Source organism: Dasypus novemcinctus, chromosome 6, assembly GCF_030445035.2.
Source record: "Dasypus novemcinctus isolate mDasNov1 chromosome 6, mDasNov1.1.hap2, whole genome shotgun sequence".
Lineage (NCBI taxonomy): Eukaryota > Metazoa > Chordata > Mammalia > Cingulata > Dasypodidae > Dasypus > Dasypus novemcinctus.
In genome coordinates, this window is record NC_080678.1 from 123,620,608 (window position 1) to 123,648,175 (window position 27,568).

General features: G+C 38.4%; 1 protein-coding gene across 7 annotated transcripts in view; it reads right to left on the reverse strand.

The window, feature by feature from the left end:
* LOC101421007 (zinc finger protein 709-like) overlaps positions 1 to 27,568 on the reverse strand; it is a 211,055-nt gene that overhangs the window by 157,963 nt on the left and 25,524 nt on the right. For 3 of the 7 annotated variants that reach the window (XM_071215941.1, XM_071215938.1, XM_071215939.1), the window contains 2 exons: positions 23,467 to 23,524; positions 5,490 to 5,551 (listed from right to left, as the gene is read on the reverse strand). The gene's annotated coding sequence lies outside the window, so the exon portion shown is untranslated. Of the gene's footprint in view, positions 1 to 5,489; positions 5,552 to 23,466; positions 23,621 to 27,568 lie in introns of all 7 variants that reach the window. The other 4 variants (XM_071215940.1, XM_071215937.1, XR_011649121.1 and 1 more) reach the window with 2 other exon arrangements.

A 27,568-nucleotide genomic window follows, 5' to 3' on the forward strand; every position in this document is an offset into this window, starting at 1 on the left:
TATATAATTAACATCCTATGTTTAATTATTCCAATTCTTCTAGCAGTAGCTTTTCTAACACTACTAGAATGAAAAATCCTAGGCTATATGCAATTATGCAAAGGCCCAAACATCATAGGACCATATGGACTACTACAGCCAATCGCAGATGCCATTAAACTATTTATTAAAGAACCATTATGACCATCCACATCATCAAAACTTATATTTACTTTAGCCCCTACACAAGCACTAATCCTCGCACTATCACTTTGAATTCCTATCCCCATACCACACCCACTAGTTAATTTAAATTTAGGAGTACTATTCATCCTACCCATATCAAGCCTAGCAGTCTATTCAATGTTATGATCAGGATGAGCATCAAACTCTAAATATGCCCTAATTGGAGCCCTGCGAGCAGTAGCACAAACAATTTCATATGAAGTAACCCTTGCCATCATCCTACTATCAATCATAATAACAAATGGCTCATTCACTTTATCTGCCCTAACAACAACACAAGAACACATATGATTAATCTTCCCCCTCCGACCACTAGCAATAGTATGATTTATCTCAACACTAGCAGAAACCAACCGAGCCCCATTTGACCTTACAGAAGGAGAATCAGAACTAGTTATCTGGGTTCAACATTGAATACGCAGCAGGACCATTTGCCCTATTCTTCCTAGCTGAATACGCCAACATTATTATGATAAACGCACTAACAACTATCCTATTTTTTGGTGCCCTACATAATCCATTATTCCCAGAACTACATACCCTAAATAAATTACAAAAACCCTGATCCTCACCATAACATTCCTATGAGTACGAGCATCCTACCCCTGCTTCCGTTATGACCAACGAACACACTTACTATGAAAAAGCTTTCTCCCACTAACACTAACACTATGTATATTTCATGTATCAGCTCCAGTAACATTTGCAGGAGTACCACCACACATATAGGAATATGTCTGACAAAAGAATTACTTTGATAGAGTAAAACATAGAGGTTCAAACCCTATTATTCCTAGCGTCACAGGAATTGAACCTTCACCTGAGAATTCAAAAATCTCCATGCTACACAACACTCTAAGTAAGGTCAGCTGATAAAGCTATCGGGCCCATACCCCGAAAATGTAGGTTCATAACCTTCCCATACTAATAAATCCTATAATTTTCATTATCATTATATCCACCCTAATTTCAGGAACAATCATCACCATAATCAGCTCCCATTAATTATTGATTTGAATAGGCTTAGAAATAAATATATTCTCAATAATTCCTATTATCATAATCAAATCACACCCACAGTCAACAGAAGCTGCTACCAAATATTTTATAACACAAGCAGCAGCGTCTATACTCCTAATAATAGCCATAATTATCAACTTATATTACTCCAGACAATGAACAATCAATCATAAAATCACTTAACCCTATTACATCATATATAATAACCATTGCACTACTCATAAAACTAGGACTAGCTCCATTTCATTTCTGAGTACCAGAAGTAGCACAAGGTACTCAACTAATATCAGGGATAATTCTCCTTACATGACAAAAACTAGCCCCAATAGTAATCCTCTATCAAATTCATTCATCCCTAAACCTAAGCCTTATATTAACCCTAGCCATTCTCTCTATCATGATTAGAGGATGAGGAGGACTAAACCAAACACAACTATGAAAAATCATAGCCTACTCATCCATCACACATATAGAATGAATAACAGCTATCATCATATATAACACATCACTAATAGTATTAAATCTAGTAATTTACCTAATAATAACAATCATAATATTTACTCTTTATAAACACCGCATCAACAACCACACTATCTTTATCACTCATGTGAAACAACACACCAATCTTAACAACAGTCCTAACAACCCTACTATCACTTGGAGGCCTACCCCCATTATCAGGCTTTACACCAAAATGAATAATTATTCAAGAAATAACAAAAAACAATATACTCCTACTACCAACAATCATAGCTATTCTAGCATTACTAAACCTCTACTTCCATATACGACTGATTTACTCAACATCACTCACCCTATTCCCAACCACCAACAATACCAAAATAAAATGAAAACACAAATCACAAAAATTCATCCCCCTATCACCAACATTAATCACACTTTCCACAATACTAATTCCCCTAACACCAAAAATATTAATTTTAAATTAGGGATTTAAGTTAAGCAAGACCAAGAGCCTTCAAAGCCCTTAGCAAGTATAAATTACTTAGTCCCTGACCTAAGGATTGCAAGATTCAATTCCACATCTCCTGAATGCAAATCAGACACTTTAATTAAGCTAAATTCTCCCTAGATTGATGGGTTCCAACCCCACCAAATTTAGTTAACAGCTAAATACCATAATCACCTGGCTTCAATCTACTTCTCCTGCCTTTAAAAAGGAAGAAAAAAAGGCGGGAGAAAAGCACCGGCAGAGTTTGAAGCTGCTTCTCTGAACTTGCAATTCAAATATTCTTCAAGGCTTATTTACTGGTAAAAAAAGGACTTCACCTTTGTCTTTAGATTTACAGTCTAATGCTTACTCAGCCATTTTACCTATGTTCATCACCTGTTGACTATTTTCAACCAACCACAAAGTTATCGGAACCCTTTACTTGCTATTTGGTGCTTGAGCCACAATAGTTGGTACTGCCTTAAGCCTATTAATTTGTGCCAAACTAGGACAACCAGGCACATTACCAGGAGATTACCATATCTACAGTGTAATCGTTACCGCCCACGCATTTGTCATAATCTTCTTTATAGTTATACCAATTATGATTGGAAGCTTCGGGAACTGATTAGTCCCACTAATAATTGGTGCATCTGAGCCTTCCCACGAATAAATAACATAAGCTTCTGACTACTACCTCCTTCATTTCTACTTCTATTAGCCTCCTCCATAGTAGAAGCTGGAGCAGGAACAGGCTGAACAGTCTATCCTCCATTAGCAGGAAACCTAGCCCACGCAGGCGCATCCGTAGACCTCACAATCTTCTCCCTTCGTCTTGCAGGAGTATCATCCATCCTAGGGGCTATTAATTTCATTACCACTATTATTAATATAAACCCCCACCATAACACAATATCAAACACCATTATTTGTCTGATCAGCAGTAGTAACAGCAGTTCTCCTTTTACTATCTCTCCCAGTCCTAGCTGCTGGCATTACTATACTCTTAACAGACCAAAACCTTAATACCACATTCTTTGACCCAGCAGGCAGAGGAGACCCAATTTATATCAACACCTATTTTGATTTTTCGGACATCCAGAAGTATACATTCTAATTTTACCGGGATTTGGTATAATCTCCCACACATTCACTTACTACTCAGGAAAAAAAGAACCATTCGGTTATATGGGCATAATATGAGCCATAATATCAATTGGTTTTCTAGGATTCATCGTATGAGCTCACCACATGTTTACACTAGGAATAGATGTTGACACACAAGCCTATTTTATATCAGCCACAATAATCATTGCTATCCCAACAGGAGTAAAAGTATTTAGCTGACTAGCTTCCCTACATGGTGGTAATGTCAAATGATCACCAGCAATACTTTGAGCACTAGGATTCATTTTCCTATTTACAGTAGGAGGCCTCACAGGAATTGTACTAGCCAATTCATTTCTAGACATTGTACTACATGACACATACTATGTAGTAGCTCATTTCCAAGACGTCCTATCTATAGGAGCCGTATTCGCCATTATAGGGGGATTTGTTCACTGATTTCCACTATTGTCAGGATACACTTTAAACCTAACATGAGCAAAAATTCATTTTATCATCATATTTGTTGGGGTTAACCTAACATTCTTTCCCCAACATTCCCTAGGCCTATCTGGAATACCACGGCGCTATTCAGATTATCCTGATGCATACACAATATGAAACACTGTGTCATCAATAGGATCATTCATTTCACTAACAGCAGTAATACTTATAATCTTCATAATCTGAGAAGCATTTGCATCAAAACGAGAAGTAGACATAGTAGAATTAACACCCACTAACATCGAATGACTTCATGGATATCCACCACTGTATCACACATTCAAAGAACCTGCCCTCATAAAAGTGTAATCAAGAAAGGAAGGAATTGAACCCCCGAAAACTAGTTTCAAGCCAGTCCCATAGCCTCTATGACTCTCTCAATAAGGTATTAATAAAACAATTATATAACTTTGTCAAAGTTAAATTATAGGTTAAAATCCTTTATACCTTTATGCCCTACCCATTACAATTAGGATTCTAAGACTCAACATCACCAATTACAGAACTACACTTCCACGACCACACACTCATAATTGTTTTCCTAATTAGCTCCCTAGTTCTAAATATTACACTAATATTAACAACGAAATTAACCCACACAAGCACAATAGACACACAGGAGGTAGAAACAGTATGAACCATCCCACCTGTTATTCTAATCCTAATCGCACCACCTTCATTACAAATCTTATATATAATAGACGAAATTAATAACCCACTATTAACCATTAAAGCCATAAGACACCAATGATACTGAAGCTATGAGTATACAGACTATGAAGACTTAAACTCTGACTCCTATATAATTCCAACATCAGACCTTAAACCAGGAGAACTACGACTACTAGAAGTTGATAATCGACTTGTCTTACCAATAGAACTATGAATCCGTATATTAATTTCATTTGAAGACATACTCCACTCATGAGCCATCCCATCCCTAGGATTAAAAACAGACGCAATCCCAGGACGTCTAAACCAAGCCACATTAATAGCCACATGACCCAGGACTATACTATGGTCAATGTTCAGAAATCTGTGGATCAAACCTTAGCTTCAGGCCAATTGTACTTGAACTAGTTCACCTAAAACACTTCGAAAACTGATCAACATCAATACTTTAAATTCCTTGAGGTGCTATAATAGCATTAACCTTTTAAGTTAAAGACTGAGAGTGTAATAAATCTCTCCTCAATGAATGCCTCAACTAGACACATCCACATGATTTATCACAATTACATCAATACTACTATCACTATTTATTCTAATACAATTAAAATTTATTAAATATAGCTCCTTTACACCCCCACACCCAACAACAATAGAAAAACTAAAACACCTAACCCCTTGAGAAACAAAATGAATAAAAACCTATTTACCTCATTGGCTGCCCCTACCATAATAGGCCTGCCAATCGTAATACTAATTATTATATTCCCAAGTATTCTAGTCTCTTCTCCTAAACGCATAATTACTAACCAAGTTGTATCCATCCAACAATGGCTGATTAACATTATTATAAAACAAATAATGAACACCCACAACAATAAAGGACGTACATGAACACTCATATTAGTATCACTCATTACATTTATCTACCAACCTGCTAGGCTTATTACCACACACATTTACCCAGCTCTTTCACAAAAAAAAAAACAGCAGAGAAGGGGCAAAATCATACCCAATTGAGTTGTTTCGGGAATCCACACCGCAGGAGGCTTCAGGGCCTTGATCTGGAGGGAGCTGGACAAAGAAATAAAGAGCACAAGGGAAAACCATGAGTTTCTTATCTGGTGCCTGGAAAAAGTATGCAGCTAAGCCCCATCTTCCAGGCAAATTATTCTCCATGGACCACCTATCTCTCACCAGCCAGCTGAGCATGAGGGAGTATTCATGAGGAGGAAGACGGTTCTGGCAAAGGGTGGAGAGTGGTTTCTTTAATGAGAGTTTGAACACCTGAACCCCCTTGAATCTCAGGGAAAAAAAAAACAGTGAGCACTGAGGTGGGCCCAGGGAGAGAGGGGAAGGGAATCTGCTCAGGGCTGTCACACCCAGCTGCCCTGTGTTAGAGGAAATTGATCAGGGACAGAGTAGAGCCAGGCAAATAACTGGCCCAATTGCTGAAAACTTGCCTCAGGGAAAGGGGAGCAGGAAGAGCCCAGTAAGCTTTCAATAGCCTATTTAGTCCATACAGCTGCTATAGTGCAGTAGGAGAATTACTGTCTTGCAAATAGAAGGTTACTGGTTAAAGTCCCAATATCACCTAGGAGAAGGGATCCAGGGACAATCAAGGCACACAGCTAACATCTGACGATAGGGAAGTTACACAGACTGAGTTTCTAATGTTTAGCACTGAGGGTTTTTTGGGGGTGTTTTTTCTTTCTTTTACCTTTATTTTATTCACTAAACCTGGATACATCACCTGTGGAGGGTAGGCTGCAGGGTGACTAATTGAGGAGCACTAGCAGCTTGAGAAGCTCTCTAGGGGGGGCTAAGAGGGAAGGCTGTTTTTCATGGTTGCTTCTTTGTTGCTGTTTTGTTTCTTGTTTTTCCCTTTGTTTCCTCTTTTAAGTTTACTTATTCTTTTACCTACTTTATTTCTCTACTTTCATTCATTTTTCTGTCTTGTGACTTCTACTGCTTTTCTTCAATTTCACCATTTCTTGTTTGGCCTTCATTTTTACTTTTTCTCTCTCATCCTTTCTTTTTCTTTCCTTCTATTCACTTATATTTGTGCAGCATTTTAACTTATTCTAATTCTCAATATACCTTGTTTCTTTTTTATTTTCTACTCATCTGTCCAGCCTTTTAATTCATTCTATTTTTCTGTCTATTCTCTTATTTTTTCTATTCCACATCTTTTTATTCTTATTCCTTTGTATGTTTTATGATTTTTCAGTCATATTAGTTTCCTAGCTCTTGAACTATTCCTCTTCTACCTGTTTTACATTATATTGCCATTTCTCTTTTTCTTGTATCTCTCTTCTTTTCTCTGGTCCTAATATTTTTTTTTCTCCAAGGAACAAAGACAACTGCAAGGATATAGAATGAGAGGAATCAAGAATCAAAAATTAACCTTACCACACAAAAAGAAAATATTATCCTAGAGTAGTAAGAGAAGCTAACCAACCAAATAAGCCCATCATGATAAACAGACACCCACACACCAAGAAAAAATTACAAGATACACTAAAAAACAGGAAGACATGATCCAGTCAAACAAAGTAAAAAACAGGAGAAGATGCACAATGTGGAACAACTAATCAAGGTTGTCCAAATGAATGTGAAGAATCAACTTAATGAAATGATGGAAGAGGATATTAGAGAAGATGCTGGGGGAACAAACTCAAGAAATTATAAACATAAATTTAAAAAATAACAGACCTGATGGTGATGAATGGCACAATACAAGAAATCAAAAATACACTGGGAGCACATAAAAGCAGAATTTAACAGGCAGAAGAAAGAATCAGCAATGTTGAAGACAGTACAGCTGAAATCAGGCAATAAAACAGACAGATTAAAAGATAGAAAAAAATCTAGTAGGGAATTAGGGATATGAATGACAGCATGAAATATACAAACATATGCATTATAGGAATCCAAGAGGGAGAAGGGAAAGGGGGCAGAAGGACTAATAGAGGAAATAGTGGATAAAGACACCTCAACATGATTGAGGGACATTGATGTGCATGTCTAGGAAGCACAGACAACTCAAACAGTATAAACATTGACAGGCCTACTCCAAGACATATATTTGCCAAATCGTCCAATTTTCAAGACTAAGAGAGACTACTGAAAGCAGCAAGAGAAAACAGATCCATCACTTTCAAGGGAAACTCAATAAATTAAGTGCTACTTTCTTATCTGAAAACATGGAGGCAAGAAAGCAGGGGTATAACATAGTTAGGGTGCTAAAAAAAAAAACCTTCCAGGCAAGAATTCTCTATCCAGGAAAAGTGACATTCAAAAATGAGTTAGAGTTCAAAGTATTCACAGGTATATGGAAGAGAGTATGTCAGTAAGAAAGCTGGCTTTCAAGAAATACTAAAGGGAGCTCTACAGGTTGAAAGAAAAAAACAAAAGAGTTGGAGGATAATGTAAGAATAACAAAAAGATAAAAAGAGAAATAAAAACAACATATGGCATATATATACCTAAGGAAAATATGGTTAATGAAAGTAATTCCTTGACAGTAATAACATTGAATGTTAATGGATAAAACTCTACAATCAAGAGACACAGACTGGCAGAATGGATTAGGAGATATGACCATCTATATGCTGTTTACAAGAAACTCCCCTTAGACCTAGGGACACAAGTAGGCTGAAACTGAATGGTTAGAAAACAATTTTACATGTAAACTATAATCTGAAAAGAACAGGAGTAGCAATACTAATATTAGAGAAATTAGATGTTAAATCCAATATTATTGTAAGAGACAAAGAAGGACCCTATATATTAATAAAAGGGGCAATCTATCAAGATGAAAGAATAATCATAAACATTTATGTACCTCCTCAGAACACCTCAAAATAACTGAGACAAACATTAGAAAAACTAAGAGGAGAAATAGATGCCTCTAAAATTTTAGTAGGGGACTTTTAAACACCATTTTCACCATTAGACAGAACACGTCCACAGAGGATTTGTAAAGAAACGGAGACGCTGAACAATATAATAGAGGATCTGGACTTAATAGACTTACACAGAACATTACACCCAAATACACTGGGATATACATGTGTCTCAAGTGCACATGGAACATTCTCCTGAAGAGACCACATGCTAGGTGACAGAACAACTCAGTAAGTTCAGAAAGATTGAAATTATACAAAGTAATTTCTCTGACCACAATGGAATAAAGCTGAAAATCAGTAAGGGACAAGAAAAGAGATGGGCACAAAGATATGGAAGTTAACACATTCTTAGACAATCAGTGGGACAAGAAGGAAATCACAAAAGAAATCAATAACTACATTGAAACAAAAGAAAATGACAAGAGATTTTGATGTAGAGACTTTCGGGAAGATGGTGGGCTAGAAAGACAGAGGACTCTTGCCTCCTCTAGAAAAATATCTAGAGTAAGGCATAAACAGCCTGGAAAAAGATCTAGGATTTAGGACATCAGGTGAAGGCTGGGCACCACTCAGTGGAGAGAGGGAAAAAGGAGGGGAATTGCATCAACAGAGCTGTGAGTAGAGACCAGCCGTTGCTGTTGGTGGCACACTCTTCCACCCTTAAGACATATTAAGAACCCAAGCCTCTCGGCTTGTGGCTCCAAAGGGGCTCCAGAGATCTAGCACCCCAGGAAAGGCGAGAGAGAAGGACATAGCTTAAGTCTGACCAGATTCTGACCCACAAATTTGGTGTGCTGTGTCCAAGCCCTTCCAGGCCAGGAGGGGCCATGGCATTTTTTGCTTTGGGAGCCAGCAAGGAGCTAAAGATATAGGGCCCTCTGAATCATCTCTACTAACCAAGATTGATTGTTGAGGACCCAGAGGGGAGTGGAATTTTCCTACCTGTAAGAAGGAAGAGTGCTGCCAAAGGCTACAAAATGGTTTATGAGAAAGTTTGAATTACAAAGGCTCTTAGTCTCCAGGAAGGAAGATTTATCACATTGAGTCTTTCTGTGTTGTAACAAATACACTCTGACCAGGCATGGAACTGAGAGCTGCCAAAGAGCACTATCTTCTGGAAGAACAAGGAAGGATAAGTGAGAATATTAAAAATAAGTAAGAGGTTATTTCAGGCCTCTGTAGATTACCTCCCCGAGGCCCTAGGAAGTGGGTCTGGAGAAAATTACTGGATCCAGATTGAGTATTACAGGAACAATCCTAACAATCCAGGTTGAACCAAGAATCAAAGAGTAGTGATAATACACAGTCACCGACCACTAAATCCCTACAAAACAGAAAGAAATTGAGTATCTGAGTAAACAACATCCTAAACAAAGACCTAGACATCAGCAAATGGAAGACATGGCCCAGAATAAGGTATACACCAAAGACCTAGAAGAGACACAGGATTTGAGAGAACTAATTAGCAAGATGTGTACAAATTTCCAAAATCAAATTAATTAGTTGAAAGATAATTTGTATAAAGAAATAAATGACATTATATATCCTGCCATAACCTACAGAGTTGAGAGTGATTATAAACTACAATGTAAAGTATAATCAAGGCTTAGTGATAATGCTCCAAAATGTGTTTATCAGTTGCAATGAATGTACACACTAATGAATGATGTTGCCAAATGCAGAAAAATATGGGAGGCATGGGATGTGGGGCATATGGGAATCCCCTATATATTCTATGTAATATTTTTGCAACCTAAGTATCTTTAAAATATATATATTTTTTAAAAATAAAAAAGGAGACATTGAATGAGTACAAAGAAGAATTTGAAATCCTGAACAGAAAATTAACAGAGCTCATGGGAGTGAAAGACACAATTACTGAGATCAAAAACAGAAGGCTCAAAATGATAGAAGAAAGAATTAGCGAGACAGAAGGCTGAGCAGCTAAAATTGAAGAGAGAAAAAAATGGAAAAAACAGAGCAGGAGCTCAGAAAGTTGAATGATAATATGAAACAACAAACATGTCATGGGAATTCCAGAAAGAGAAGAGAAGGGAAAGGGGGTAGAAAGAGTATTTGAGGAAATCATATGTTACTGCCTCCCTCCACCCCTCCTCCCCGCTGTTGTTATCTTCCCCTTCCAGCCGTTGCTGTCTTCCCCGCCAGTCCCGACCACATTGCCCACACATAATCTGCCTCCTTCCTTAGCTACCGCTTACCTCATAACCACCCGCCCACTTCCCCCTATCCACTGCCGCCCCGTAGCTAACCCGCCCTAGCTCCTACCCCTCCCTTTACCCAACCCTATATAACCAAGTGTACTTCCGCAATAAAGCAGACCTGTTCCTGCGCTCAGGCGGTCTCCGTGGTTCTTTCCTAACCGCGCGTCCCCCACGCCTGGAGAACAGGTGCTTCTTACGGGAGTACCTCCGCCGGTGGTGTTACAGGAGCGAGCCCTCCCCTGACCTCTGGCGCGTTGGGTCAGGCTATCGCGCCACGCAACAATCATATTAGAAAACTTCCAAAATCTCATAAAAGAACTGAATGTACATGTTCAAGAAGTGCACCCAATCAGAATAAATCCAAATAGACTTACTCCAAGACACATACCACTCAGAATGTCAAATGTCAAAAATGAGAAAATTCTTAAGAGTACCAAGGGAGAAGCAAACAACCACATACAATGGATGCCCAGAAAGACTTAGCACATATTTCTGTTCAGAAACCATGGCAGAAAGAAAAGAGTGGAATGATACAACTAGGATATTGAAGGAGAAAAACTGGCAGCTGACAATTCTTTATCCAGGGAAATTGTCCTTGAAAAATGAAAGACTATAAAATATTAAACAATAACTAAGCGAGTTGGCAAAAAAGAATCCATCTTTGCAGGAAATATTTTAAAAAGCCTTAGAACCTGAAATAAAAAGGAGAGACCTGGAGGAGAGTATAGAAGAAAGAATAGAGAAAGGATAACCAAAAGAGTAGAGACAGAACTATGATATGGCATATCAAAACCAAGGAATAAAATAGAGAAAATAATGCATTTACAGTAATATCAATTGAATGTGAATGGATTAAACTCCCTTATCTAAAGACACAGGCTGACAGAATGGAAAAAAAAAAAAAATGAAACAAAACAAAACAAAAAACATGAGCTCTCCATACGCTGCTTACAGGAAATTCACCTTTGACCCATGGATACAAAGAGGCTGGAAGAGAAAGGTTGGAAAAAGATACTCCACACAAATTGTAGCCAAAAAAGAGCAGGGGCTATGCTAACATCAGACAAAAGACTTTCAATGCAAAAAAGTTATAAGACACAGAATGTCATTATACATTACTACTAATAAAATGGACAATACACCAGGAAGACAGAACAGCCATAAATATCTATGCACCTAACCATGGTGCTCCAAATTACATCTGACAAACCCTGGCAAAACTGAATGGAGAAAAAGACATATCTACAGTAATCATAGGCGACTTCAACACCACCTCACATCATTAGATAGAACTAGACAGAAGATCAACAAGGAAACAGAGAACTTGAACAATATGATAAATGAGTTAGACCTAACAGACATAGACAGAACACTGCATCCAAACTCAACAGATTATACATTCTTCTCAAGTGCCCATTGATCTTTCTCCAGTACAGAACCCATGTTAGGGCACAATGAAGCTCTCAATAAATATAAGAAGACTGAAATTACAAAAAGCACTTTTTTCAGATCATAATGGAATGAAACTGGAAATCAATAATAGGAAAAAAGTAAATTTGCAAATATGTAGAGTCTGAACAACACACTACTAAATAATCAGTGTTAAAGAAGAAATTGCAAGTGAAATCAGTAAGTAAATGGAAACAAATTAAAATGAGGACACAACTTACAAGCGAAGGCAGTCTTCAGAGGGAAATATACGGACCTACACACCTATATTACAAAAGAAAAGGCAGGGAGAAGGAAAAAGAGGTGTGATATTGGGGCCTTTTCAGGACCTGGAGTTGTCCTGAATGATACTGCAGAGACAGATGCAGGACATTATATATCCTGCAATTACCCACTGAATGGACTGGGAGAGAACATAAACTGTAATCCATGCTGTGTCACAATGCTCCAAAATGTACAAATCAAATGCAATGAATGTACCACACTAATGAAAGAAGTTGATGTGGGAGGTATAGGGGGTGTGGGGAGTAGGGTAGACGGGAGCCTCTTATATTTTTTAATGTAACATTTTGTGTGATCTATGTATCTTTAAAATATGAAAAAAAGGGAAATGTTATGTTATCACAATAAAATTTTTAGAAAAGCATAAAAAAAAGAACTAAATCAAAGATATAAATTAATAACTAGAGAAACTAGAAAAAAAATCAAATCAATCCCAAAGCAAGTAGAAGGAAATAAGTAATAAAGATTTGAGCAGAAATACAGGAAATTGAGAACAAAAAAATACAATAGACAATATCAACAAAATCAAAAGTTGGTTCTTTGAGAAGATCAATAAAATGTACAAACCTCTAGGTACACTAACAAAGAAAAAGAAAGATGATGCAAATAAATACAGAATGAAAGGGGAAAGTAAAAACTGATCCCACAAAAATAAAAACAATCATAAGAGGATATTATGAGAAACTGTATTATGCCAACAAACAGAAAACCTAGATGAAGTGGAGAAATTCATAGAAATGGACAAACAACCTACACTGATGCTACAAGTCATATAAGAACTTAACAAGGTGAGCCAAGATGGCATCCGAGTGAATACACCCTCATCATCTCTCCTGCAGAGGAACAGATGGGTATGGATGGAATCTTGCTAGATGGGCTGTTTCAGAAACCTACAAAGTAGGAGGTGTCTGGACACTGATCTGGAGAGACTGCAACAAAAGTAATGCTTGCTTAGGGTAAAACTACAGGTTTCAAACATTGAAGTAGGAGGCTGTGGGAAGGCAAAAGCCTTCTCCCTAAGGCTGAGGGTTGCAGCATTCCCTGAAAACTGCTGGTTGCATGGCAGCATTCCCAAGCCCCATGTATCCCAAATGCACGATCCCCAGGCCCATGTTCCTTGAACTCCCTTTACCAACATTCCACAGAAACACGTACCCTGAGTCTGCATTATTCTGAGTCTCCGTTTCCCAAACACAGCACCCCCTGAAATCCAGCATTTGCATAGCCCTCTGATCTTAGAGGAACTCCAGGAATGGGAGGGTTTTGGTGGGAGGTGCAGAGGGGCCTGAGGAGTGCAGGTTCAAATTTCTGGTACCCCACTTTAATTTTTGAGCTTGAAGGAGCATAGCAGCTGGCTTGGGGAGAGACTAGGAAGAAAGGAGAGGTGAATCTGCTGAGAGAGCCCAATTTACCTAAATGCCCTGGGATAAGAAACATGGTCTGGAAGAAGGAGGAGTCAGATAATTAACTAGACCCCATGTAGTACACCTAAGGGAGAGGGACAGTAGGATGTATTTTACAGGCTTCCAATAGCATATTTAGTGTTCCTGGCAAGGTGTGGGTGCTCTCTCTCAAGAAATTAAGAGTCATTATTTTCTGTGGTGAGTTGGTTCACCAGGGACCCATTTGAATCTCCTACAGGACCCCTCACAAAGCCTTCCTGCTGCCCTGGGAGAGAGGGAAGTGAGGAAGGGAAAAAGGGGGAAGGTTAGACTCCTAAGCAGTTTATTCAATCGCAGAGGATTCTTTGCTTGAGGCCTTGTCTGGTCTTTTTTGTTGGTTTGTTTTCATGTTTTCCCTTCCTCTTTATCCCCCCATGGCCCTTTTTTCTTTTCTTTTCTTTTTTGTTTTTCTTGCTTGCTTCCCGCCCACCCCCCCCCCCTTATTTTTTTCTTTTTCCTTTCTTTATATTAGGAGCTGCAGGAAGCATTTCTTATTTCCTGTGTTTCCTCATCCTCAATTTCCTCTTTTCTGTGTGTACTGATTTTGGCTACCAATGCTATCCCCTTTCCTTTACAACTTTCTATCCTCCATCATTTATTGTTTCTCTTACATTCCACCTCATTTTGTTTAGCCCCCAATTTTTTTTGACTTCTCATTTCTAATACTTCTTTCTGTTTTCTATCTTTTATTCACTCTTTATACTATTGTCCTTTCTTTTCTCTTTCTCTTTTTCCTGACCACACTGGCTTTTTTTTTTTTTTTTTAAGATTTATTTTTATTTATTTGATTCCCCTCCCCTCCCCCGGTTGTCTGTTCTCTGTGTCTTTTTGCTGCGTCTTGTTTCTTTGTCCGCTTCTGTTGTCATCAGCAGCACGGGAAGTGTGGGCGGCGCCATTCCTGGGCAGGCTGCTCTCTCCTTCGCGCTGGGCGGCTCTCCTTACGGGTGCACTCCTTGCGCGTGAGCTCCCCTACGCGGGGGACACCCCTGTGTGGCACGGCATTCCTTGCGCGCATCAGCACTGTGCATGGGCCAGCTCCACACGGGTCAAGGAGGCCTGGGGCTTGAACCGCGGACCTCCCATGTGGTAGACGGACGCCCTAACCACTGGGCCAAAGTCCGTTTCCCCACACTGGCCTTTTAAGTCATAGTATATTCCTCCCCATATTCAATTTACTATCTCATTATAAGTATTTCACTTTCTTTACTGTTATAACTCTACACAGCTTACAAGAGTTTAATATCCATTCTCCTAGATCTTACATGGTACTTCTGTTAACATTTACTATCAATACTAGTACTATACTTTTTCTTTTCTTACCCCTTTTGCTTTCTCTGGCCCTTATATTTACCTTCAAGGGAACTTACACAACAACAAGGAAAAGGAATAAGAAGGACAAAGTGTCAAAGAGAAGACTTAATATGAACACAAAAACAACACCTAAATAAACCATGAGACCAGACAGAGAAGCTAATCAACTGAATAAACCCATCAAGATAAAATGATGACCAGACAGCAACAAAAAACTACAAGGCATACCAACAATCAGGAAAACATTGCCCAATCCAATGAATGAACTAAAAAAACAAAGAGAAGAGTGGAACATCAAAAAACTAATCAAAGCTCTCAGAACATATATCATGGGCTAATTAAATGAAGTGAAGGAAGAGATTAAGGATATTAAGAAAACACTTGGAGAGCATACAGAAGAAATTGTAATCATACAGGAAAAGATAACAGATATGATGGTGATGATCAGGACAACTCAAGAAATAAAAAATACACTCAGCAAATAACAAGATTTGAAGAGGCAGAGGAAAGAATTAGTGATGTGGAAGACAGAACAATGAAATCAAACAGATAGTAGAACTGATGGTTAAAAAGACAGAAAAAATCCAGCAGGGACTTAGGGACCTGAATGACAGTGCAAAACTCAAAAACATATGCATTATAGGCATCCCAGAAGAAGAAGAGAAGGAAAGAGGACAGAAGGACTGTTGGAGGAAATAATGGCTGAAAACTTCCCAAACCTATTGAGGGATATGGATGTACATGTCCAAGAAGTACAGCACACCCCAAACAGCATAAATCCCATCATGCCTACTTGCTAATCTAATTCAAAAACACATTATAACCAATTATACACCATGACCAAGTGGGTTTCATTCCTGGTATGCAAGGATGGTTCGACATAAGAAAATTAATTAATATAATACACCACATAAAATAGATTTAAGGAAAAAAATCACATGATCATATATATGGATGCAGAAAAAGCATTTAACAAAATATAGTATCCTTTCTTGATAAAAACAGTGCAAATATCGGAATAGAAGGAAATGTTCTGAACATGATAAAGGGTATATATTAAAAACCCACATTTACATCATTAACAATGGTGAAATTTATAAAATGTTTCCCCCTAAGATCAGGGACAAGACAAGGATGCCCATTATCACCCTTTCTATTTAACGTTGTAGAAGTACGTGATCGAGCACTAAGGCAAGAACCAGACATAAAAGGCATCCAAACTGGAAAGGAAGAAGTCAAAATTTCACTATTTGCAAATGACAAGATCCTATATATAGAAAGCCCTAAGAAGCCTACAATAAAGCTTCTAGAATTTACAAATAAGGGTAGTAAAGCTGGAGGTTATAAGATCAATGCATAAAAATCACTAGCATTTCTGTACACCAATAATGAGCAAACTGCTATGGAAATTGAGAAACAAATAACATTTACAATAGGAAATAAAAAAATCAAACATATGGGTATAAACTTAACTAAAGATGTAAAAGACTTATACACAGAAAACTACACAACACTCTTCAAAGAAATCAAAGAAGACCTAAGTAAATGGAAGAATATTCCTTGTTCATGGATAGGAAGACTAAATATTATTAAGATGTCTATCCTACCAAAACTGATCTACAGATTTAATGCAACCCCAATGAAAATCAACAGAGAATCTTTTAATAAACTAGAAATACTAACTATGAAACTTATTTGGAAAGAAAAGAGGCCATGAGTAGCCAAAGACATATTGAAAAAGAAAAATGAAATTGGAGGATTCACACTACCTGACTTCAAACATACTACAAAGCTACAGTAGTGAAAATGGCATAGTACTGGCACAAAGATAGACACACAGATCAATGGGATCAAATGAAAGTTCTGATATAGATCCTCATATATATAGTCATAGGGTATTTGACAAGGCCACCAAACCACTCAACTGGAGCAAATGGCATCTTTAAAAATGGTGCCTGGAGAACTGGATATCCATATGCAAAAGAATGAAAGAGGATTATCATCTCACAAGTTATACAAAAATCAACAAGATGGATCAAAGACCTAAATATATGACCCAAGATCATAAAGACCTTGGAAAACAATGTAGGAAAGTATCTACAGGGCCTTATAATAGGAAATGGCTTCATGAACTTCACACCCAAAGCACAAGCAGAGAAAGAACAAATAGATATATGGCACTTCCTCAAAATTAAAGACCTTTCACCTCAGAAGAGTGTGTCACGAAAGTGAAAAGACAGTCTAGCCAATGGGAGAAAATATCTGGTGACCATATATCTGATATGAGACTAATCCTGCATATCTAAAGAACTCCTGTATCTCGAAAATAAAAAGACAAACAACTCATTTAAAAAATGGGCAGAGATATGAACGGACACTTCTCCAAAGAAGAAATACAAATGGCTAAAAAGCACATGAAAAAAATGCTCAAAAACACAAGCTATTAGGAAAATGTAAATCAAAACTACAATGAGATATCAGCTTACTTCCATAAGACTGGCAGTTATCAAAAAAAACAGAAGACTACAAGTGTTGGAGCGGATGTGGAGGAATGGGAACACTCATTCACTACTGGTGGGAATGCAGAAGGGTCCAGTGGTTTCTCAAAAAAACTAGCTATAGATTTGCCATAGGACCCAGCAATTCCACTGCTGGGTATATAGCCAGAAGAACTGAAAACAAGGACACAAGCCGATATATGCACACCAATGCTCATAGCAGCATTATTCACTATTGCTGAGTGTTGGACTCAACCCAAATGCCCATCAACAGATGAATGGATAAATAAAATGTAGTATATATATATACAATGGAATACTACTCAACTATAAGAAGGAATACAGTACAAACACATGGGATAACATGGATGAATCTTGAGGACCTTATTTTGAGTGAAGCAAGTCAGGCATTTAAGGACAAATACTGCATGACCTCTCTGATATGAAATAAGTAAACCCAGCTGTCTCAGAGAGCTAGAGACTGGATGATAGGCTACAAGGAAGTTGGGGGGGCGGTGGGGAGAAGGTTGTGAGCTGATGCTGACATGGGTGAAATCTATGATAAGCTGGAGGTAAGTATTTATACAGGGAAGGGATAAGATGGGGGCATAGGGATAACTTTGGGTGGGGCTTTGTGTGCTTGAGGGGGGCTAGGATTGGGAGGATGAGTCAGATGGCCCAAGGAATTTGGGGGAGGGTTGGGGGAACAGTTGAACATGGGAGATTTTCAGGTATGTGGTTTAAAATTTAATGTTAAGAAAATGCTAAGAAATATAATAAGAATTACCTGTTTAAGGTGCCTAAGGAGAGTCATCTGGCACAGGGGCAGGCTTCTAGGGAGTGTGTACTCATATTGTCAGAGTGTGTTATATCATTGGCTGGAGACCCATACAATGAGTGTGAAACTGTACCCACATCCTGGGGAGTCCTGGTGTTCTCAAGCAGAGAGAACTGTTTCTCTTTTAAGAGAACTGGTGGCTCCAAATGGGTTAGGGAGTCTATATGTCAAGCCTTCAACAGTGTCGCAAGTATCTGTGAATCTGGCCCTTCAAGTAATGAAGATTGATTGTCACCATGGGAATTGAGGGGAGAGGGAGAGAGGAATAGAATAGATGGAATTAGGATAAATGGGGGCAATGGAAATGTTCCACAAGATCATGCAATGATGAATATAAGACATATTAAATTACAACAAAAATGTATAAAAGTCTATTGGCTAAAATGTAAACCATAATGTAAAATATAAGGTAACTAAAAATTTAGAAAATTGTCCAGTCTAAAGTATAAACTGTAATGTAAACTAAAATGGAACTGCTTGTAAGCTGTTTCAATATCTGTACATCAGCTGCAGCAAATATAACATGAACATGTAAAAAGATCATTATTGGGGAATGGGGAAAATGGTTTGATGTTGGATGTATGGGAGTCCCCTATAGTGTATATGTGTTACTATGATCCAAAACTTTTGAGGAGACAAAATTTAAAATTAGGAAAAAAACAGAATGTAGACACTGAGGAAGAAATTAAAGAAACTGCCTTGCCACTGTACATACAGGGCAACTCCTTTTGCAGTGATGAAAGGCAAAACATCAAAAACAAAGCTTTATAATATTTTCATTTTTAATACTATTTATTTTTACTTTTTTTACTTTTTCTAAATTAGTTTGTATTCTCATTCTAATCTTTAAAACCATTACTATATTTCATTTTCCTATTAATTGAATTTGGCAATATATTAGGCTTCATTTTTGAAAAAGTTTTAGGCCACAGAGAAGTTCAACTATGGCAGGGCAGGTACACTGGTGTGGGGTGTTATTGATGGGGGGGCACATGGTTGGGAGGGAGTTCTTCAGGGCATATATGTAGGGTACATAAAAATGTTTGGATATATGATGGGTATTTTCATAATAGTTACAGCTAGAAATGACGACTGATGGAGTGCTGAGTTCCTCCTCAGGGAAGCTCTATCATCTTCCCCAATAAACAGCAACAATACCCCAAGTGCAATGGCAAAGACCAAAGAAGAAGGATGGTCCAACAATGAGCCCCTGATACTGATGACTATGCTTAAGAGCCTGTGTGCCTGAACTATGAACTAGGCCTAGAGCTATAAGGTGCCAAAGAGTTACCTCCTGAGAGCCTCCATGTTGCTCAAATGTGGCCACTCTATAAGCCAATCTCAGCATGTAAATTCATTACCTTCCCCCCAGTGTGGGACATGACTCCCAGGGATGAGCCTCCCTGCTGCCAAGGGATTACTACTAATCACTAAATGGTGATGCAACTAGAAAGAGACCTTGAATAAAAGTGTCAACTCTGACCAGCAGAATATCTCAGCCTACATGTAGGATGTTTTAAAAATTGCTTTTTTACCTTGAAAAATGGAGGAAATGGCAAAGATAAATTAGCTTATATGGCTAAGAGTCATCAAAAAGTTGGGAGGTCAACAGAGGGGTCTCACTTATGCACAACTCAGCAGGACTTCAGAAACAGCCAAAGTAGATACAAGCCCAGGTACTGATTCTCCTGAGGGCTACAGAGACTCACAGGTTCTATGGTCATTGCAGTTGGCTCGAGAGTCCAGTGCCCTGTCAGTGGGCCCTAGTTTGGAATTTGTGTTTCTGAGTGTGATGGAGTTGGACTCAGATGTGAACTTTCTACATATGCCTCTTATATCACTATTATTGAACCTATGGTTGGCACCAGGGTTGGTGTATACCCAGGAGACTTGAATCCCAGGACTGGCCATGTACCAGCTATGCCCTGAGTCTCAGCAGTTGCAACTCCTACCCTGTGGTTCATTGGACTTACCCAGGTCAGCTAACAGGGAGGTGAAGATGATCAACCATCACACCAGGGCAAGAGAGCGCCTACAACTCCAAGCAGGAGAATCACATCCACCGACCATGTGGGATCTAAGCCCCCTCTCAATATAGAGGTGGAGTGGACATCACTATTCCAGGGTCCACAGGATGGAGGAATAAAATGTGGATTAGAGTGGACTTACTGGTATTCTATGATAGAACTAGAGTGACTAGTAATGGAAGAAACTGTAGCACTGATGTGGAGAAACTGGCCACAGTAGTTGCTGAAGGCAGAGAGAAGGAAGAAGAGATGAGATGTGGGGACATTTTCAGGACTTGGAGCTCTCCTAAATGACATTGCAGGGACAGATGCTGGACATTTTATATTCTGCTATAACCCACTGAATGGACTGGGGGAGAGTGTAAACTACAATAGAAACTATAATCCATGCAGTGCAGCAGTGCTCCAAAAATATTCACCAAATGCAAACAGTGTTCCTTAATGATGAAAGACGTCATTGATGTGAGAGGAATAGGGTGAGGGAGGGTGGGGAGTATATCAAAACCTCTTACCTTTTTTAATCTAACATTTTTTGTGATTAAAAAATACAATTAAAAAATTGATGGGGTGGGGGTGGGGAGTGTGTATATGGGAACCTCATGATTTTTAATGTAATGTTTTGTGTGATCTATTAACTTTTAAAAAGATAATTAAAAAATAAATCATAATCATAATAAAGGACTTAACAAACCATCCACATTTAATGAGATTGAATTCATCAACCAAAAATCTCCCAACAAATTAAAGTCCAGGACCACATGGCTTAACAAGGGAATTATATCAAGAATTTTGAAAGGCGTTAACAAAAGAAATAAAAGAATTATTTGGAAGGGCAAAAGGTCCCGAATTGCCAATGACATATTGAAAAAGAAAATGAAATTGGAGGAATCACACTACCAGAGTTTAAAACATACTACAAAGCTACAGTGGTCAAAACTGTATTGCACTGGCACAAGGACAGACATATAAACAAATGGAACTGAACTAAGAATTGTGATATAGATCCTTGCATATACTGTCATCTGATATTTGACAAGGCCACCAAGCACACTCAATTGGGTGAGAATGGCCTCTTCAACAAATGTTGTTTGGAGAACTGGATATACATATCCAAAGAATGAGAGAGGAACACAGTCTCACACCTTATAAAAAAATCAAGTGAAGATGAATAAAAGATCTAAATATAGTACCAAAATCATAAAGACCATGGAAGATAATGTAGGGAAGCATCTAAAGAACCTTGTAATAGGAAATGGTTTCAGAACTTCACACCCAAAGCATGAGCAGTGAAAGAAAAAGTAAATGGGATCTCCTAAAAATTAAAACCTTTTGCACATTAATGAAGTTTGTCAAGAAAATGAAGATAGCCTACCCAATGGGAGAAAATATTTGGTAACCAAATGTCTGATAGAAGTCTAATTTCCAGCATATATAAAGAAATCCAACAGCTCAAAAATACAAAAAGATAAGCAACCCGTTTAAAAAATGGGCAAGTGATTTGAATAGACACTTATCCAAAGAAATACTACTTGCTAAAATGCAGATGAAAAGTTGCTCAACATCTCTACCTGTTAGGGAAATGCAAAGCAATACTAAAGAGAGATAATATCTTACATCTGATAGACTGTCAGGTATTAAAAAAAAAAAAAAAACAGAGAACTACACTTGTTGGAGAGGATATGGAGGAATAGGAAGGCTCATCCACTGTTGGTGGGAATGGAAAATGGCACAGTCATTGTTGAAGACAGTTTAGCATTTCTTCAGAAAGCTAAATATAGCAATCCCACTGCTGGGTACATACCCAGAAGAATGGAAAGCAGGGACATGAATAGATAAATGCACACTAATGTTCAGAACAGCATTACTCACTATTGCCCAAAGATGGAAACAACCCAAATTTCCATCAGCAGATGAATGGATAAACAAATTGTGATATATGCATACAATGGAATATTACTCAGCTGTAAGAAGGAATGCACTTTTAACACGTGGGATAATATGGATGAATCTTGAAGATCTTATCAAGCCAGGCATTGAAGGACAAATATTACATACTTCACTGATATGATAAAAACATACTGAGCAGACTCATAAGGCTAGTGTCTGGAAGATAGGTTTACATGAGACAGAAAGGCAGAATAAGGTTGTGAGCCAATGCCCATATAGGTTAAATCTATGAAAAGGTAGAAGGATGTAGTTGTGCAGTGGACTTGCATGACTAGTGGTGCAGTGATGCTATTGGGTTTGGCAGGGCTTGTTTGTGAGGTGGGAGTGGGGAGAGGGTGGGTTGGGCTGTCTATGGAACTGGGGGAAGGTTTGGAGGAGATGAATTTGGGTTTTGTGGTACGTGGTTGAAACTAAAATGTTGGGAATGTTCCTTTGGCAAATATGGCAGGGAAGGCTTACTGGTTTAGGGTGCTAGATTTGGGAGACATGTGGGACAGGGTGCACCTACAGCAGGCCCATAGGGACTGAGTGTTCAGCTTGTCATAGTAGTTTGTATCAGTGAGTGGAGACCCACATAATTCCTCCCACATAATTCCTATCCTGGGACTTCTGCTATGCTTTCAAATAGAGGGGCAGGGTCTCTTGAGAGCATGGAAAGTGCCTGATAGGGGAGGAACGACCAGCATGTCAAAAACTCAGTGCTATCATGTAACCTATTGTGGCGTGGAATTCTTTGAAACAGCGTGCCAACTTTGATCAGGCTCAAGGGAGTTTCATTGCCTTCATTATTTTATAATTCTGCGTGTAACATTGAGGCTCCAGTGTGGGGTGTAAAGGGTCAATAAGCTAATTACGCACCTTCTGATGTCTTCGCCAGTTGTAGGAGAATCTTACCTGTGTTGAGATTTCACAAACAATAAGAGTTGTAAAATACCACCTATATGAAAAAGCCTAGAGTATGTGATGGCATAGAGTTTTCATTAGCTTATCACAATATTCACAATGGAGAATTATATTACATGGTAGCAAAGTAGGCATTTTTATGTGTTGCTTATATTTTACCTCAAATTAAACTGTAGATATAGGGTAATAAATAAAGTCCATCCATGCCTTTCACACACTAAAAAAAAAAAAAAAAAAAAAAAAACTCAGTGCTGTTGCAAGTAGCTATCAATCTTTTTCTTCAAGTAGTGAAGCTTTGTGGTTGCCATGGGTCCTGAAAGGAGAGGGGAGGGAAGAAGAGAATAGATGAAACATGGAGCAATTTGGGGGTGATGGAATTGTACTACATGATCTTGCAATGACAGATACAGATCATTTTAAATTTCATCAAAATTTTAAAAAGTGTATTGGCAAAAATGTAAACCTTAATTTAAGTCATTGATGATGGTTGGCAACAATGTTTCAATATTTATATATCATTTTGAGAAATGTACCATCCACGTGTAAAAGGTTTTTAATAGGGGAGAGGGGAAATGGGGTAGTATCTTGCGTATATGGGAATCCCCTATATTGTTTAAGTTACTTTTCTGTAACCCAAAGCTTCTTTGGAGAAAAAATGAAAAAAATAAGACTTAGGGGAATAAAAGGAAGAATATATCACTGTACATACAAGACAACAGATCTTACAGTGTTGAAAGACAATGTCACATTTTAATATTATTTTCCTTATTTTTATTTTCAAAATTTTTGTATTTTATTTCTTGTATTTAAAACTATCATTAATTTAGTTTATTTCTAATTGTATTTGGGTCTTTATTTGGCTTCATTTTAATTATTTATTTATTTATTCCCCGCCCCTACAGACTGTTTTCCTGTTTGCTCTCTGTGTCCGTTCATTGTGCACTCTTCTGTGTTTTTTTGTTGTTGTTGTTGTTTTGCTTTTCTCCCTTTTTGTTGGATCACCTTGCTGAGTCGGCTCTCTGCAGCACTTGTGAGCCAGGCGGCACTCCACAGCACTTGCGGGCCCAGTGGCCCTCCACAGTGTGCAGGTGAACCTACCTTCACAAGGAGGCCCTGGGACATGAACCCAGGGCCTCTCATATGGTAGACGGAAGCCCAACTGGTTGAGCCACAGCTGCTTCCCTGGCTTCATTGTTTTTAACTTTTTAAAAATTATTTTTTAGCACCTCTTTTTTTTAAAGTTACATAGATAACATAAAATGTTACATTAAAAAAATGTAAGATGTTCCCATATACCTCACACCCCCTATTCCTCACGTATCAGCAACTTCAGTAGTGTGGTACATTCATTGCTTTTGATGAATACATTTTGGAGCACCGTTACACAGCATGGATTATACTTTATAGTTTACACTCCTGCCCATTCAGTGGGTTATGACAGGATATATAATGTCCTCCATCTGTCCCTGCAATATCATTCAGGACAACTCCAAGTCCTGAAAATACCCCCATATCACACCTCTTTCTCCCTCTCCCTGCCTTCAGCAACTCCCATGGCCACTGTCTCCACAACAAGGACACAATTTCTTCCATTGCTAGAGTCACAATAATTCTATAGTAAAATATCTAAGTCCACTCTAATCCATATTTTATTCCTCCATTCTGAGGACCCTACAATGGCAATGCCACTCCACATCTAAATTGCAAGGGGGCTTAGACCCCCATGGCTGATGGATGGGATCCTCCTGCTGACAGTTGTAGACTCTTTCGGTTCCTTGGTGTGGTGGTTGACCATCCTCACCTCCTTCTTAGCTGACCTTGGCAAGTCCAATGAACTGAGAGTAGGTGTTTCAACAGTGCTAAGGTTCAGGGCCCAGCTGTCATATGGACAGTCCAGAGATTAAAGTTTCCTGAGCATACACCAATCCCTGCGCCAACCACAGGTTCAGTAAAAGTGACAGAAGAGGCATGTATAGTAGATTCAACCCAAGGTAGTGGTGCTCCTGAAGGTTATGGAGACACCCAGGTCCTACAGTTATGGCAGATGGCCTTGTTGGCTTCATTTTTGAAGACCATTTGGATCATAGAAGGGTTACAACTATGAAAAGAGAGGATAATTGGTATGAAGTGTCAGTGATAGTGGATACACGAGAGAAGGTTAACCTTAGGCATACCTATGAAGTACTTAAATATTTTCAAGTGTTCATAAGGCATTGTCACAGTGGGTGGAGATTCACAAAATAACAGAAAGAATATCAAATTTCCATCCTTGAGAGCTCTGACACATTCTCTAATGGGAGAGCAAGAATCCCCTGAGTACAGGGTCACAGACTAGTGAAGGATGGTCCATTGATGGGACCCTGATATTGATGAATGTTCTCATGAACCTTTGCTTTTGAACTTGCAAGTTATCCAAGTATCATACAGTGCCTAAGAATTACCTTCTGAGATCCTCCGTGTTGTTCAAACATCGTCTCTCAATAAGCCAAACTCGGTATAAAAATGCATTATATTTCCCCTTGCATAGGTTTAGACTCCCAGGGATGAAATTCCCTGGCACCAAGGAATTACTACCAAACTCCAACTAGCAACATAACTAGAAAAAGCTAGAAAAGGGGGAAAAGGTAAAGACAAATGAGTTTATATGAGTAAGAGACTTCAAAGTGAGCTGGGAGGTCATTCAGGTTACACTTATTAATGTCTCAGCAGTATCTCAATGATGGTGAAACTAAATACTACTTGAAATAGCAGGGTTCCTGAGGGCTCTGGAGACATTCAGACACTATAGGAAGGGCAGACAGTGCAGTAGTTTGATGCCCTGCCAGTGGGCCTTAATTTGGAATTTATGCTTCCCACTGATTAGAATGGACTCTGTTGTGGTTCCCCCCCATGGCTCTTCTGCTCCTTCTATTTGAACCTATAGTTAATCCTACAGTTGAGAGATGTTTGTCCAAGAGACTTAAATCTTTGGACTGTCCAAGTGCCAGCTGGGCCCTGAATCTCAACAGAGTTGCATCACCTACTCACCAGCTGTTTGTATACACCCAGGGCAACAAGGAGCAATGGAAAATGACCATTCCAAGGAACAGGAAGAGTATGCAACTGCAAGCAACATGGTTCCATCCATCTGTCCCAGGGGATCTAAGGCCCTCTCAGTTCAAGGTGGAGTGGGCACCATCATCCCCAAATCCTTAGGATTGGGGAATGAATGATGAACTAGAGTAGATTACTGGTATTTTATAATATAGTTAAAAACAAAATCCCTAAAAGAAATAAATAAAGACCTAAACAAATACAAAGATATTCTGTGCTCATGGATTGGAGGACTAAATATTATGATAATGTCAATCCTACCCAAAGAGATTTATAGTTTCAATGCAATACCAATCAAAATAACAACAAGCCACTCCACAGAAATAGAAAAGGCAATTACCAAATTCATTTGGATGGGTAAGTCCACTGAAATAGCCAAAAGCATTCTAAAAAGGAAGAGTGAGTGACATGGGAGGAATTTCACTACCTTACCCTGAAACATATTACATAGCTAGGTGGTTAAAACAGCATGGTACTGGTATGAAGATAGACATGTTGTTCAGTGGAATAGAAATGAGAATCCATAAATAAACCATCACCTCTGTGGCCAACTGATTTTTGACAAACCTGCCAAGTCCAAGTTAATGGACAAAAATTCTCTTAAAAAATAGTGCTGGGAGAAATGGATATCCATAACCCAAAGAATGAAAGAGAACCCCTATCTCACTCCTTAGAGAAGAATCAACTCAAAATGGATTTGACACCTAAATATAAAATAGGGTCATGAAACTACTAGAAAAAACTGTAGTGAAATATTTAAAGAACTTTTGGTAGGTGGTGGTTTCTTGGGCCTTACACCCAAAGCATATGCAACAAAAGAAAAATAGATAAATCAGACCTCCTCAAAATTAATTGCTTTTTTACCTCAAAGTTGCAAAAGGGTAAAAAGCAGCCAACTTGATGGGAAAAAAATTTGGCAATTTTAAGTCCAATAAGGGTTTAAATATCCATTATATATAAAGAGATGTTACAACTCAACAATAAAAAGATAAGTGGCCCAAATTTTAAAATGGCAAAGGACTTGAATAAACACTTGATCAAAGAAGAAACACAAATGGCAAAAAGCACATGGAAAAAATGTTCAACAGCAAAATGATTAGGGAAACACAAACCAAAACTACAATGAGATATCATTTCACATGTAGAATGGCAACTGTTAAGACAGAGT